Source organism: Vicia villosa, linkage group LG1 (assembly GCF_029867415.1).
Source record: "Vicia villosa cultivar HV-30 ecotype Madison, WI linkage group LG1, Vvil1.0, whole genome shotgun sequence".
NCBI classification, from domain to species: Eukaryota; Viridiplantae; Streptophyta; class Magnoliopsida; order Fabales; family Fabaceae; genus Vicia; species Vicia villosa.
In genome coordinates, this window is record NC_081180.1 from 159027528 (window position 1) to 159037783 (window position 10256).

The 10256-nt window shown below is 32.0% G+C and overlaps 1 long non-coding RNA gene across 2 annotated transcripts; it reads left to right on the forward strand.

The window, feature by feature from the left end:
* The first annotated feature begins 247 nt into the window (after positions 1-247).
* Positions 248-3414, forward strand: LOC131619622 (uncharacterized). 2 transcript variants are annotated; one of them, XR_009288957.1, is made up of 7 exons: positions 248-575; positions 865-915; positions 1161-1238; positions 1346-1445; positions 1526-1584; positions 1830-1964; positions 2055-3414. It is a non-coding gene; the product is annotated as an uncharacterized LOC131619622 (long non-coding RNA). The 2 variants fall into 2 exon arrangements; XR_009288956.1 differs by having other exon boundaries at positions 248-915; positions 2055-3413.
* Positions 3415-10256: the final 6842 nt, after the last annotated feature.

The window sequence follows — 10256 nt, forward strand, 5'->3', positions numbered from 1 at the left end:
CTATTTATGGTGTCTCAAAATAGACCTTTTGAAAACCTAACCCACACTTAAAATGCTACTTCAACTTTACGGTTAGCTGATTTTTTTTATTCACCATTCACTCTCCATTATTAACCATCAATCAACTATCTAGCTATTAATATGCAATGCCACCATTAAACCAATGTTACCCTTTGATCACTCAAAATTTGCTCATTAAAAAGGGCATATTAGTCATTTCATAATCATCTCATTTTATTCACTCCACAATCAACCCATTTCCGCCACGTCTGTGTCAAAATTTCCCTCCTACACATAACTTGAATTTGCAATTCATTCTCTCTCATGTTCTCTCTTCTCCTCTCACTTTTCCAAATCCCTTCTTATCCTCTCTTCAAACCCTAATAATGTCACAGCCCCTTCCTTCAATCCTATCTACGTCCACCACTGCCTCTCACAAAAATACGAAATTCATTTTGGTACTCATCATCTCATGACCTTTCTCGGTTGGATTTTTGATTCAAGCTATCTATTGATTCACTACTCACCAATTTTTTGTTAGATTTTAAGCTGAAAATGGATACAAAGAGAAAATGGTGAGATTAGGGTTTATTAGGTTTAATGTTTGATTATGTTTCTGTAAGATTTACTTCCTTTATCTTTTTGTTTTCAATCTTTCATTTCTGCTCCATATACTTCCTTTATCTATTTGTTTTCAATCTTCAAAACAGAGAAAGTGGTGAGATTCTTTGTTTTTGATGGATCATTATTAGTGTTGATTTTATAGACCTGAAGACTTGGTTTTTTTTTATGTTTCTGCAATATTAATGCACAAGTAGCTGTTAATAGAAAGAAAACGGCATTACATCTTCGTCTTACATGTAGATCGATTTTGAAGATATGGAAATAAGAGACAAAGAAGTTTTATTTGCCAAGGTTTGATAGATTCCCTTTTCTTCTATTATGAGTGTTTCTTTTTTATTGTGATTTGTTGATGTAACTTTGTGTTGGATATAAGTTTGTTGATTTCTTCTCATCAAACATCTTTTGTTTAACAAAAATTTAGTCCCTTTGTTTAATGATTTGGTAATCCAAATGTATGCATTAACTTTCCATGTACATCTCCCAATTCGAAGAAAGGTTTACATATAGATCTGATTCAATTTATTTCCCCTTTACAGGAGGTTCTGCAGGATGTCCTTGGCGTTCATGATGTTATATGCTCAATACTTCGTATATGCATTTTGTTTGTTTCTTAGGTAACTTTCACACAATATTTGAGTTTTTTTTTACAATCAGTTTAATTATTGGTGCATTAACTTTCAAATTAAAGCTGCTGATTTATACTTGAAATTTACAAGCCCAGGTTTTGAATTTTTAACCACTAGACATATTTAATAAAAGAGCCCTTGAGTTTGTTGTTGATCTAAGCATGTATTACCTTGCTTCCAAAAATCTCTGTACAGGTAAGTCCAAATATCTATGTACCTTTTTGGCTTTAGGGCTATCATTCTTATTCTAATGATAAATTGATGTTAATATGTAGATATTTTTTGTTAAAGTGGAAAAATGGAAGACTACTTGATGTTTATATGCATATTTAAGGTTGGTTTGATAATTACAGTGCTCTTTTGGTTGCATCTTAATGATTCTTGATGTGTTTTGGATCAATAATGTCTATAATGCTACATTCAATGTAAAACTTACAAGATAAAAGTAGCTACATTCAGTGTAAAAAAATAGGTGTTAGTTCTATAGCTGGTGGTTCTGTTAGGTTTGGTTAGTTGCAATCTCTAAGCCTATCAATAAGTCATGGTTCTCAATCTAGCTGTGTTACTGCTCTTACACAGATCTCACCTTCTGGAACTGAATCAGTAACCATGGAAGCTAAAAAAAAGGTGCTGCTATGCTTGGACAGAAGAAACCTGTTCATAGAAAATCTAGACACTTTTGGACAGAACTTCAAAGTATAGAGGTGTCACGAGGTAACACTTCATTCACCCGTCTTTTATCTTCTAAATAATTATGCTTATTTTCTCGTGTAGCCCTTACATGTAAGTGTTACAATAACTCAGATTATATGCTGCTCGACGGGATAATTGCATTTTGCAACCTAAATAACTTGCATATTGAGCATTGATGTCATATTTAAAGATGAATTATCACGGGATCCTTACAAAGTTATGTAAATCTCCTTCCTTCTGGCCTTTAAGTTTGGGAATATTTGTAGAAAGAAATTCATTCTGAAGATTAATGAATAATCAGATACTAGCATAGCATAATTAATGATTGTTTAACAATTGGTATTCTGAAAAAAATCACTTCAAGTTAACTTAACAAGAGGACCGTGGCTGTGATTTGGGTTGTGATATCAATTTTTTATCTTTGTCCCCACAACACGACTGCAATTGAGAACCCGCATTAGATCCACTCGACCGCGATTCTCTGCAATAACAAAAATTGCAAAGCCATCGTAATTCAAAACCATCTAGCCAGCCACCATCATGATTGCTGATTGCAAATGTTTCCGACATGACCTATATATGAGGGGACTTGAGAAGAATGTTGCCTAGATATGTCATCCTCACTGTATGTATAGTAGGTGTTCACTTGCATTACATTGAAAATTACTGTCCAAATGGTTGAGATTTTCTATTTCTAGAACTCACAATTGTATAATACAAATAGTTGAGATTCACACACATAATCTGGATCCAGCATACCTGTCTGCATTTTGGCATGGTTTGTATTATGTGCTTCCCAAACCATTCGAACAGAGATTTATATCATTTGTCACTTGATTTTTTTGAACAAATATAGTGTTTGTATTAGTTGAAATGGAGACTATTGTAGTTTCAAAATGTTGCAGTGAACTTGATAATAATAGCCACATTAGTTTTACCTTATACATTAGCACACTAGCTAAAAATGCATGCTACTGCTATTAGTTTCAATGTAATGTAATTGTATCTACATTAATAAAATCACTTTTTTAAGAAATTGAAAACTACTTTCATTTTCATGCTTATGCTACATCATGTTTCTATGTCGGCATAATTGGGACTGGTTGGGTGCAATATTTATGCGGATATTGGAGTCTGTTAGCTTGGCTTAGACATTTGAATTATTTTGTGGATACATATTTTAATCTATTTTGTCAATAATATAGAAGTATATAATTTTATATACAGTGAAATAATTCATTTTTGGAGAAACCAACCACCAACTACAATGATTCTATCATACAAATAAAATATGATTTTTCCTAGTACAAATAGTAGAATATTAGTGTCCTGATTAAAAGCTAAAAAGGAACACACATTCTCATGATACACCTACTAATAAAATACACCTTTTAACAAAAGTAATAAGAAGCTATTATATTACCATAAAATGTTGAACAATCAAAATTATTCACTACTAAGTTCAATTCATATTAATAATGAAATGGCCCCTAAATAAATTTAGACTAATATCACAACCACAACAACATTTTTAAATTTTGTAATTTTTATCATGTATTAAACCATTCATACTATTGTTATAAAAAATATCAAATACTAACATTTTAAAATTTGTAACGGAACATGATCAGTTAAATTCACGCAAAAAAATATTAATAAATATTACTTTCACCGTGCAAAATTATTTTAATCTATATACAAATACATGAATATCATTATTCTTTATATAATTATATTTATCATTCAATATTTATGAATATCTAAAAAATTAGATATATAATATCAAAACATTTAAAAGGTATACATTACTTAAATATCTAAATTTATTTTTCATTTCAATTTCATAATATTATCTCTTCTATTATTTGTTCATCCTAACATCATTTTATTTTCTTTCAGATTCTTCCACTTCACTTTTTGCATGTAAAACGTTTTTTTTTTTTGCTTTCTTATTTCACTTATTTTTTTGATATGATTTGATTTGTAAATTTATTGATTAATACTCAATCCTCCAAATGTTTTTGTTATTTACCTTTATTCATGTTATTTATATTATTCAAATAATGCTACACTAATTTTTGTATACCCGTGCGGACGCACGGGTATGTTACTAGTTCATTTAGTAAAACATTAAAGCGTCATCATCTTCACAAAATTGACTTTGATAAATGGCAAAATGGAATTTTGATTAAATTTCAAAGAGACGGACATGAACATACAATTATCTTAAAGCATAATTTATACTAGAATCACACACATTTAAAATTTCAATAACATTTCCTTTTTCCGGTTGGTATAATTATTGTCAAATTTTCAATAACATTATACTATATCCACTACTAGAAAAAGTTGAAATAGCCATGAAAATTTAAAATAATGTCATTATCCGAAGAAATTGATGTAATGTATAAAGATTTAAATAACACAACGAACGAAATAAATAAAAATATTGTATTATTAATAGAAAATACCAATAAAATTACAGATTATACCTTTAATAAAAAAAATGGTCTTAATGAAATAAACAATATACATGAAACCCTTGATGAAATTAATAGAGATAAAGAAATTGATGAAGATATAAATATTTAAAAAATTAGGAAAATTCTTTATCAATTAGAAACCTTGTTAAAACATGAAGAAAGTAATAGAAGTATAACAATAGAAGATTTAGAAGAAATATTAGTTTGAACAAAAGAAGTAAACCAACTAAAAGTAGTTAAACAAGAACCTATAACTACATTTATGTTAATAAACCCATCATCTTCATGGAGGGGATAAAAACTGAATACATAGATGCATTAAGAAGTTCTAATGATATTGAAGAAATTAGACAATTGATGGAACAACTACAAATAATAGAAGAAGAAAATAAACAAGTAGAAAAAATAGAAACTAAGGAAGAAAATGAAGAAGTAATATTAAATTATAATTCTTCAGAAATAGGATCTGAATCAGATATAGATGAAATATCTATGGAAAAAGGAGAAACAAGTAATTCTAAACAAAAAAAAAAACGTGAAGAGAGTTGTAATCCTCATATTTCTTGGGAAAACTATGAAAAGGAAACTATGAATCAAAGAGGTTATGCAAAGGCTAGTTGAAAATGGACAAAAGTTGTGGAAGAATTTAAACCTTACTATGAAGAAACTAAATCTAAAAAATTATTAAATTTAGACTGTGTAAGAAATCCAGAGGATATACTACAAAAATGGTCTAATGATATGATTATGCTTATAGCAACCGATGAAATTTTTTCTAAGATAAACCTAATGGATGTCAAGAATTTAATAGCTTATAGAACAACAGGAAATGTGTTGAAATTATTAACGAGTATTAACGATGAAACATGGAATCAACATATAGGAATGGTAGAAAATAATCAACAATTTGATAAACTAATAATGGAATTAATATATAAAGAATTCATAGGCTACAATACTCTTGAACATAAAACAAAAGTAAATAAATTTTTGCGAGAAAAGGGAGAAATTCATCTAATTAATATGCAGATATGTAATATGTGTGAAATAGATAGTTTCATTTGTGAGTATAAAAAATACTATTATGAATTAGATAATGAGACTAGCGAAATATATAGAAGAGTCTTTATATCCAAGTTATCATACCCACTTAGTGCAAAAATAAGAGATATATGGAAATCTCAACCAATTGAAATAGGTGATAGCTTAGGAGGAATTATTCAAATTCTATATAATAAATTAAGACGACAATGCATAAAGAGTACAAGAGCTAAACAATTAAATAGAGGTAGAACCTCACTTTGTTGTGATATACCAGAGATAGAGCAACCAAGAAATTATGGTTGTAATCAACGAAGTAGAAAAAGTTATAAAAGAAAACATAAATTAAGAAAAAACTTATCCAAGAAAAAAAGGCCTACGAAATACTAGAAGAAAGTATTTTAGAAAGAGAAAACAGAAGCCTAAAAAATATTCTCCAAAAGGAAAAAAGAAATGCGTATGTTGGATATGTAGAAGGTCATTATGCCAATGAATGTCCAACAAAGAAAGAAAAAGATCTTAAAGAAAAATCAAAACTAATAAAGAAAGTATATAAAATATATAACTTAGAACCATTAGAAGATGAGCTAAGTGATTTTGACTGTAGTGTATATGAATATATAGAGGATGAATTATCTTCAGAAGAAACATAATATGAATAGTACATATATCAAAATTAAAATTGAAAAAGGAAACAAAGAAACTGAAGCCTATATAGATACAGGAGCAAGTATTTGTATAACAACCAAAGCTTTATTTAGTAAATGGAAAAGATTAGAGAAACCATTAAAGATTCAAATAGCAGATGGCTCAATACACCCACTAAATTGGGTAGCTACAAGAATTACTTTAAATATTGAAAATAAATTATTCATAGTACCTACAATATATCAACAAGAAACAGTGTTAGATATAATAATAAGAAATCATTTCTTACGATTATATGCACCCTTTTGCCATTACTTAGAATATATATCGATTAAGGCTCCATATATTAAAGGAAAACAACTAAAAGAAATTATAGATATCCCTATTATTCATTCCTCGCAAACAATTTATTCAAGAAAACAATCAGAGCCTTATATCCGTTGTTTCTTAAACTATGAATCAGGTCAAGTTACAACATTCAAAAGTCCTAATTGAGGCAAGGTTAACTATGAAAGCATATTAAGCAGGATTTTGTTATACTGACTCCTAGGGTTGTTAAAACTGTTCCTAACCACTTCACTTCCTCAAACATCCATTTCTAATCATCCATTTCCAATTCATAATAAACTTCGATTTCAAAACTTGCGTGTACTTCACGTTGGAATTACTTCTCAAAGGGTACAACCTTATCTACAAATACACACTTAACATCAAGGAGATCTCGAAATTGGTTTTATTAAAGGCGATCATTTCTAATAAAGACTCTTGAATGGGGGAACCACGTCCAGAGGGTTCTCCTATACAGTGGCAAAATTTCAAGGATTACAGGGGCATACAATCAAAGATCCTATTAACTAGGGGCATTCATCCTAAGGTTCAATCGACTTGGGTCACATCTCAAAGCAATAACAATCAGGGATATGTCAAACATGGAAGAAATTTTAATGGATAAAACGCTATGGATAGCCGTCCATATCCTAGAGATCGAGAGCATACCCTTCTATCTAAACGTTGAAGCATATGTATCACATTTGTATGACAAGGTTATTTATAGGGGTACTTCCTTCATGGCTTGGAGATCAGAGGCATCTTTTTCCACAAAACTAAATATTGGGGCAGTGGATATCAAATTCATAGGGTGAACAATTCAAAAGGTTAAAGGGGGTGGAGGACCTCAAAAGGTTAAAGGTGTAGAATTTCAAAAGGTTAAAGGTGTGGAGAATTTCAAGAGGTTAAAGATGCAAAGAATTGCAAAAGGTTAAAGACGTGGAGAATTTCGAAAAGTCAAAGGCATGGAGTAATTCAAAAATCCAAACCAGGGAAAGACGCACACCAAAAGAAAAAGGCATCCTCATACTTTACAAACTCCAACAAATGTTTCCCCTAACTACGACCTTCAAGTTCAAAAGCAGGTATTGGGAAGTCACGCTAGCATCACACCCCACCCTATCAAACAACTTTACAATATTAGCGAGCTATATACGCTTGGTTATCAATAATCTATCATTGGATCATCATGCAAATATACATAAGACATGCATTACATACATTGGTTAATACATTACATCTCATACATCGAAACGCCTAAACAATTCAAAAAAAAACAAAGGGTACCAGGGGATTGGTTCAGGACCTAATGGTCTAGAAGGAGACTGAAACCTGAAGTTCCGCTCGAAAACATATTACGCATAAGCATTACTAGTCGGCACGAGCATAGCCGTTGCATTGTTTAAACAAATTCAATGGGTTATAAGGAGATAAAATCTGGGGATCACCATATATACATATGCATTAGCATATACATACTAACTAGCACGCACATATAGGCATTTATCAATCAACATATACATAATCGAACCTGTTCTAAGAACTGGCATATCACATCATTAGATCTCCGCTCATAAACATGCGCGCGAGCATCATCTTAATACATCAACAGGATACTGTAAACAAAATCCTCTCACACATATAACATTTACATTACACATACAGGAAGTTCATACATCTACATTGTACAAACGTCAGGGTCACATGCATGTATATCTATTATATGTACGTGCGCAATATTTATACAAACGTTTTACACGCTACGCTTTACACGCTACACACTACTTTTTACACACGACGCTCTACATGCTACGCTTAATACACATTATGCACGTTACACTCTATGCATACACGATGTACGACACTAAGTTACTGGTCCTTATACTTCTGACTTATACGGATGTGTCAAGAAATTTATGCAGATAAGCTTGCTAGCACTATAGCAAGTGAATCTTTTTATGCATATAAGCTTGCTAGCACTATAGCAGGTGAATATTTTTTTATGCAGATAAGCTTGCTAGCATGATAGCAGGTGAATCTTTGACGCAGATGATCTTGCTAGCACTATAGTAAGAGAACCTTTTTATGCAAGTAAACTTGCTAGAACTATAGCAGGTAAGGCCTTAAGCTTGCTAGCACTATAGCAGGTAAATCTTTTTATGCAGATAAGCTTGATAGCACGATAGCAGGTGAACCTTTTTATGAAGATAAGCTTGCTAGCACTAGATAAGCTTGCTAGCAATATAGCAGGTAAATATTTTTATGCAGAAAAGCTTGCTAGCACTATAGCAGGTAAATATTTTTATGCAGATAAGCTTGCTAGCATTATAGCAGGTGAATCTTATTACGCAAATGATCTTGATAGCACTATAACAATAAAATCTTCTTATGCAGGATGTACGAAAGCTTGCTAGAACTATAGCAGGTGAATCTTGATGCAGGTAGCTTGCTAGAACTATAGCAGGTAATCCTTTTTTTACGCATGTAAACTTGCCAGAACTATAACAGGTGAATCCCTTTTACACAACAAACTGCGTGCCCTCGCTTTTGATAACTACGTTTATTCATCATGTTGGTCCCTCGGTAGTGATCTCATTCAAATCTTCACGCTAATTAATATCATCCCCGGCAACGAATAGGGATTTATTTTCCCCGATTGTTATACGGAATTACTAATTCGCTTCAACCACATAGTGGTGTCCATACATCATCCAACTAGCTCATGCATACATTGTTCATAATACATACGTAACATATAAGATTCTCATTTATTTTGAGAATCTCATTACACAACACTTGCATCATGACATTGCATAAAATTAATGTTGCCTTTTTAGGTCATTCCATAATCAAATGAATATTATCGTCTAAGATACAATGCAAAGACAATCAAGACAACAATTTAATCCTGACACTCATTCAAGACAAATACAATCCTGATGCTTAATTCTGAGCGATTAACCGAAGATAGTTCATAAATGATCAAGACATGTTCCATCCTTTCCATGAGCCATTCCAGGTAGTCGTTTCTAAGACATTCATCATCCTTTATAGGAGCCTCTTCAGATATGTCAAGAAAATGATGCGGATAAGCTTGCTAGCACTATAGCAAGTGGATCTTTCTACACGAGTAAACTTGCTAGAACTATAGCAAGTAAGTCTTTATTACACAGGTGACCTTGCTAGCACTGCAGCAAGAGAGTCTTTTACGCAGGTAAGCTTGCTAGGACCATAGCAGGTGATCCCTTTCATGCAGGTAAGCTTGCTAGAACCGATAGCAGGTAATCCCTTTCTCATCCAGGATATATGCAAAGGTCCACTAGAACTATACAACAAGCCCACAACTATGGTTGTGCTTATCTCAAGGACAAATCAAGTTCTGACACCTCAAGCGGACCTCATGGCATCTCTGAGCCTATCCCCGATGATGCAAATTTCTGGGTACTCTAGTGTTCAATCCTCTTCCACCTTCAGATACCAAATGGGACATAAACCATTCTACATCCTCAAGTTTAAGAAGATTGAACAAGGGTAGCTGTCATACCCCCAAAATTTTCCCATCTCATTTCACTTTCAAACTCATACAATGATTCAAGGCTCAAGGGTTAACCTAAGGCACACTCTCCTAATCAAAGACCTCCTGAACTAGGGTTTTGTAGTCTCTTAAGAAAATTGATGAATCAAGGTCTCCAACGGAGTTCATATGGCTTATTAGGTTTCAAACTATCCCCATGCCAAAATTCAAGCTTCAATCCAAAAGATTGCTCATTCAGTTGCTCAGATAGTCAATAGGCGACTAGTTTGACCTAAAAGT